Here is a 7,151-nt window from a genome sequence, read left to right as displayed (position 1 = left end):
AAATAAACTTCTTAAAAATATTAAAAAATTTTAAAAATTGAGCCAAAACTATGATATTTTACTATCTGCTGAATTCATTATCGATTAAATTCACATCAGCTACATCGATTTATTGGTAAATTTATTCTCATTCAAAAGATTCAAAAGGATGACTATTATAAAAAGTTCTAACTAGATTCACAATTCTAGTCCGAAATATCGTAACATGGTTATATTTCATGTTTAATTCGTTTATTATTTCATTATTTTTAAAAATTTACTCTTTATTATTATTACGATAAAACTCATGTAACAGATGTATTAAATATCATCACAATATTTACGAATAAAAATTCAGCAGCTAAAATAATAAAAATTATTTTTCAAAATGTATTAAAATAGAAGAAAATTATGTGGGGAAATAAAATTTGAAATCAATAAAAGGAATATATATATATATATAATTTTAAAATGGTACAAAAATGGTTTCGTGCAATTATATATTCAGATTTATTGAGATAAAACGTTAAAATATCGATTAACGTTAGTAGTAATAACTCTATTAATTTGAGCTTTATTCTTTAATAGCGTTTTGAACAATTATAAATCATGCAATTTATAGACAGTGCACTAATCTAAAAACACAAATTAAAATATAGTAAAAGTTGTAAAAAGAGGTATGAAACTTTTTAAAGATATTTCTAATTGGCCATGTAGTTACTTCTAATCAGCCAGGAAAAGATACTTCTAAACAGCTAGGTAGTTAGAAAAGTTTCACTAACCAAAATAAAAAAAAGTGAAGGAAGTTACTTTATATTTCGTTATGATAAAGGTAATTGATGATTCAATAGTATGTTAATTTATAGTACGATATTTGTATAAACAAAGAATAAAATTTTATACATATACTAATTTTGAAGAAAACATTTTACCGAGAAGTGTTGCATCATATTTGGTTTGTTGCAGGATACTTTGAAGACATAGGTAACTGTCTAGCTTAGTCGTATTTCCAAACTGCTTAAGGCCGCTATGTTGAGAGCAGGCCATAAAAAGTTGTTTAAAAATAACATTAGACTAAATTCGTGATAAATTTGCGAAACATTCAAATTTTATGAATTGTAAAATAGTAGAATAAGATCTGCGCTTTTTAAATAGGAATTTCAAAATATTAAGATAAAATGAAAACATTCTCAATTATAATTGGCTAGATTCCTATCTATATCATTAAATTTATTTTATTATTACAGTATTTGTAAGCAATGAGCTAATATTATTTGTGAATGTTGATGCCTTGCAATAATAAATCATAAAAAAAAATTTAAAAAAATATTTTTTTACAAAATTTAAAAAAAAAAACGAATTTAAAATAAATCATTAACATGTTGATTAAGTTTAAAGTGCACTGAAACGGGAAATCAAACAGACATGTTTATTAAAAGAGGGGCCTCATAATGTACATTGCCTTGGGTCACAAAATGCTTTAATTCGTTTCTAGTTCTTTTCTTGTAGAACAGGACTTAAAACTTTACGTTGTTATATTATGCAACTTTCTTGCTTTTATTTTTTGAACATGATAATATTAATAGGCCGTAAATTCTCAGTAAATTGTGCGACACGACATGCAATGCACATAATGCAAAGAAAACTTTCAAATTTTTTTCATAAAAAGAACTTTAGGCTAAATATATAAATGTTTCAAATATAATTTTAAAACTTTTTGTTTGGTTGAAAGTGAAATCAGTTTAGTAGGTAATTTGTTAGAATCGTTTTCAGTTTAAATCCATTCTCCAGCATGATTGAAAGTATCAATATTACATTATATTGACGTTTTTCCATATATGCATCCATCAATTCCCTTTTATCCATTATTTTATAGGTGTTAAAAATTTATGCTTAAAGGGACACATTTCTCAGATTTGAATCTAAATTTTTATAGTCCACAAAAATAGATTTTTGAAATTTAAATAACCTTTTTATTACGAAATCATCTTTAACTTTTGCATTTTAATAGCCAAAAGCCAGCAACCGACTCATTTCTGGATTAAGAATAGTTGCAAATGTAAATACTGCGTCGTAACATATCGCAGATATTGGATTCCAGTCTTTTGTGCAGTGTTTGTTGCAGGGCATTTATTATCATTTTTTTCTATAATTCTTTTTTTCTTTTGTTCGTGACTTTTTCTCTCTCATATTCAGCATCAATTCTTTTAATTTTCTGTGCTTTCTTCTTTTTCCTTTCATTAATTACAGTTATAAATATTTTTTTCGCAAATAATCATAACATGTATTTCTTTAAATTATATTTTTTATTTCTATAATTTTGAAATCGTCACCTATAGTTATAATATACTTTAATTTTAGAAAATCTTGTTTTCCTTTTAGTACGATAAAGCCATTTTAAAATTACACTTAAAATAACGATTAAAATATATAAGCATACAAACGCACATCATATAAAATAAAGAACTTCAATATAAAAGTTTGTACTTACTTTTCAATTTAGCACTGGTTTGCCATTATTATAAATTCATTTAGTTAATTTAACTATTCAGTCAACTTGAATATAATCACGGTAATAGTTGGCTAAAAGTTATTTATATAACTGAAAGTTCTGCAAAATGGTTAACTTCATCAGATTCAGATAATCCGTATATAATATCTATATAATATCTAATCTTCTTGAAGTAAATAAAAAAAATCTTGTTATCGGAAAAGATTTCTTCAAATTTATTTTCTAACTTCGAGTTGGACGCCAATTTATAGTTTGAAAAAAAAAATGCAATATTTGAAAATAACATGACTAACTTTCTTTTCGATTTTAAATATTGCCAAGAAAAGCAATTCAGCATCTTTATAAATATATTTCATGTATGTATTTCTGGTTTCATTCATAAATTCAAATACTGACCACGCTTTTCTAAGAACAAATTATGGTACATGACTCATCTAAATATAATAAATAAAACGATTAATTTAAATACAAAAATACATTATTAAAATTATCGTATGTAACTAGAGATAAAGAGTAGATGGCATAACTTATTTTTTTATTACTTTCCTCGATCGAAAAATGCATTATTCATAATCACAAAAAAAAAAAAAAAAAAACTGCTAAAGCATATTTTTCCGATATCATTGCTTATGTAAAACATATTGATTAATACGAATTACCTATTCGTGTCGATGCACCATTTCGAAAGCAACGATTTTCAAAATATTTCTAAAAATAGAAACCACAGGAAGTTATCCATCCAGCAGGTGGTTTGAGGACGACATAACAATCCTCCTTTTAATTCAAACTTTCATAATCTTGTTATTTATAGCTTATATTCTTACTACGGTTATTTAGCCTGAACCAATGTGGTTCATTGTTCAGATTCGTTTCCATAACCGACTGACTCCTTAAAAGGTATTAAGACGATGATGACCCTTTTTTTTCTTTATGAAAATGGAAAACCTTTTCCCTGCAACAAACTTTCTCGCTAAGGCTGACATCTTTTTTTTTTTGTGTGTGTGTGTGTGTGTGTGTGTGTGGAGGCTTGACCTTTTGAAAGCGTGATCCAACCTTTTCTAGCATTTCATGAGGAACGGATCACAGGTCGTTTATCTTTGTTTCAAATTTTGGGTACTTGTTTGGTGGGTCTAAATATAAAGCTGCCTTGCTATTCGTAATTGGTGTGCTAAGAAATGTTTTAATGTAAATGTAAAACTGTTAATGTAAAACTCCAATTATTGCAGAAAAAACATAAATTTTCTCATTTGTTTATGCAATTCAAGAAAAATAATAAAATTATCTGCAATTGCTTTTGTGTGCGGATTTATTTCGGAAATTTCTATTACAGTTGTTTCTCATTTCTGTTGGGACGTAAAATACATACCACAGGCTTTTACCACAGACTTAAAAATACGAGGTTCATATTTTTAAAACAAAATTATACATTGTTTAAAAAAATTTAGATAGATTTTTGATTTCTTAGATTATAGCATCTAAAATAATCTATAAAATATTCCAAAATATTTAGAAGCTATTTCGCGAATTATGAAACGTAATAATAGAAAAACGTTTGTTGTATATAAAATTTTTTTATTGAATCTTGATGGGACAAACGAATATATATGAGATATGATATTTCACCAATATATCAGCATTTTTCGCGTAGAATTATCTATATGTAAAATGGCATGCAGCAAAGGTTGTAGAATTATTGGCATACTAAAGTAATTTGGAATCTGGTAAAGCGGACGGATTCAGAAAATATCCATTAAGAGGGCTCTCTTCTTAATTAGTTGGTCAATTTAGTTTCATATTTCAGTCCATTTTTAACCTAACAACATAATAAAAACAAATTTTAGATTAATTTTTTCCTCCAAGTTTTATTTATTTTAGATTTTATTATTTTTATTTATTATGAGTTTTAGATGGTAAAAGTGAATGTTAGTATGCCCCTTGCTGCGCCAACAATGCCAAGTCGCCAATAAAGATGGCGGACAAAATAAATACTTCCCCAGAACAGTTACGGTTACCATTTCCCGCCATATAAATAAGACTTTTAACTGATAAGTATTGTTTTTTTTTCCCAGGCTGCCCGGTGCCTTCTACAGATGCCGATGGCACCGGGCAGAATTTTTTAACTTAAAAAAAACATCCTACGACTTCGCTAGCAGCGGGAGCGGAAACCTAGTAACTTCGCTAGAACATTGAACATAAGGTGGACATCCTGTGGATAACAGGAACAGTACATAACCAAAAGAAAAGAGAGAACGGAGAAAGAAGCAATCGGAGCATTCTCCATACAAAATTTCAAACAAAATATCCTTTTCCCAACCTCAACGCGTAAAAAAATATATATTCCACTCAACCTCCAGCCATTCTGCCGGTTCGATATCAAACCATTCCCCATACAAAATTTCAAACAAGCATCCTTTCCTAACTTCATCAACTCGTAAAATATATATATATATATATATATATATATATATATATATACATATTTCACTCACCCTTCATCCATTCTGCAGGTTCGAAATACTGTCTTTCATCCCATTTACCAGACATCCATTCTTGCACAATTACCGACATAATAAATTATGATGAAGGGAACCAACCGTTAGAATACCAAAAGAATTATGAGAACTGCGAAAAATTCCATCGCAGCTGTCTTTTAAAGTGAGAATGCAGACGATTTCATAAATTAAGAATTCAGACGATTTTTTTAAAGCGCATACTGGACGATTAAAAATTGAAAAAGAATAAATATTTTCTGTTCGTATTCACATTTAAAAAAAAGAAAGAAGAAAATAACTTTTAATTATAAGTTTAACTTTCTTTATTTAATAAACTTTTAATTATATAAAAGAACAAAATTAAAATCTTTAATCGATATTTTTTTTAATATTTTTAATTTAACATTTTTCATAATATAGTTGTAGTTCATGCACAATTCAACTATTGTAAAAAGTAGTAAACAAAACAGCATTAGGATTGCTAGAAGAGAGTTCCGATGGGTTGCCATATTGGCGACAAACTCGGAGGCACACTATTCTTCACTTTATCCGTTTTAGATTTTTATGTAAATGCTTGCATGCAATATAATTTAAACAGACATTGCTATCAATGTAACCATGTGATTATAATAACTTTACATTTAACTTTATACCCCCATAAACATAATGAAATCAGGTAGAAACGTACCCAGATAGTATAGGAATAGATAGGATACCTCACAAAGTATTAATATTATTTCAATATTATATAATTGGTTGAATTCATATTTTTTTACAAATTTATTTGTTTGACTACTTGTCTGGTAATATCATTTATTGATCTGATTACGGATTTCGTTCAGCCCATAAGCTGTAAGGATCTACGTCTGTCTGGTCTTAAATCCTCCACCCTTTACCGGCATCAAATTCTGAAGAAAAGAAAATCGGTATAAAATGATAGAATATCTAAAAAATAAAAATTTAAAAAAATCTTTTTATTTTTTTGTTTAAAAATTTTAAGTACCGAACGCAGCAGTTTTCTTTTCCTTAACCAAAACAAATTTGGCAAGATTTGTCCAAGACATAAAAAATTTCAAATGGATGGGATATTCAATAAATACCATGAAAGAAATCAGGACAATTGAAAATCCAAGACTTTAAGTTAAATTTCATCATGCAAGATTTTACGCGATTGACTAACGTAATTAACGTCATTACATAACGTAATGACTAATTGAATTAATTACAATTCAATAAAATGCAGTTGAATACCTGTAATAGGTCGTTCAAGTGATTACGACATATTAATAAGAATGATGATCGAATATGTTACTGTTTTTAGAGCAATTTTTCTTATGTTCGATATATCTTTTTGTCGCACCAAATTTATCCTGCTATTTTATATTCCATTGATCAGACCAATCGCATATTCTTCTTTAATAATATATTAAAATTTAAATATATACTTACCAGTCATAATTTAAATAAATTTTTCAGCATCTAGAACATTCGAGTTCAAACGCCTTTCAATTCACATTAAGTATGACACAGTATGTACTTCTTACTACCCCTTCCGGATGACTATTCCAGTATTTTAATAAATGGCAATGCACATTGTTGAAGAAAAAAAATAGAGCAAAAATGGAAAAAAAAAATGAATCAAGCGTTATCTTAATATGTACTGCAGCCCCTGGATTCCTTCGAATTTTTCCTTTTTGTGGTTTTTTTTTTTTTTGATACATCCGGTAAACAAGTCTTTATGTCTTTACAAGTCTTCCGATAAACAAGTCTCATCATTTCGAATTTTCATATTCAATTTATGAAGAAACAAAGCAAAACAAAAAGCTTTATTCGCTCTTCACGAGACAATTAAGCAAGTTTTAAGAACCCTTTTCTAAAAATGAAGCACTTTTAAGGTGCTTAAAAATGGTTTTCAAATTTAAGCACTTTTTAAGGACCTTTTCTGAAAATTAAGCACTTCTAAGGTGCTTAAAATTTTTTTCAAATTTAAGCACTTTTTAAGAACCTTTCATGACGTTACTCACCTTGGATAATCATCATAAAAAATTTTGAGTTATCCAGAAACAAAATTATTGTTTCTTCAAATTGAATTTTTGTTGTACTGTATTGAGAAATATTTTTTGCAACATTGCTCGTTTCTGTGGTAAAAAGTCATTGGATTTAAATAT

At 27.7% G+C, this 7,151-nt stretch overlaps 1 protein-coding gene across 1 annotated transcript in view; it reads right to left on the bottom strand.

The window, feature by feature from the left end:
* The window catches only part of LOC129981500 (putative zinc finger protein 840), a 52,298-nt gene extending 45,785 nt beyond the window's left edge, over positions 1-6,513 (bottom strand). Inside the window, exon 1 of the mRNA XM_056092356.1 lies at positions 6,433-6,513. The gene's annotated coding sequence lies outside the window, so the exon portion shown is untranslated. The remainder of the gene's footprint in view (positions 1-6,432) is intronic.
* Positions 6,514-7,151: the final 638 nt, after the last annotated feature.

Source organism: Argiope bruennichi, chromosome 8 (genome assembly GCF_947563725.1).
Source record: "Argiope bruennichi chromosome 8, qqArgBrue1.1, whole genome shotgun sequence".
Lineage (NCBI taxonomy): Eukaryota > Metazoa > Arthropoda > Arachnida > Araneae > Araneidae > Argiope > Argiope bruennichi.
Note: the sequence above shows the minus strand (reverse complement) of the source record. Positions and strands in the feature narration are given on the sequence as shown.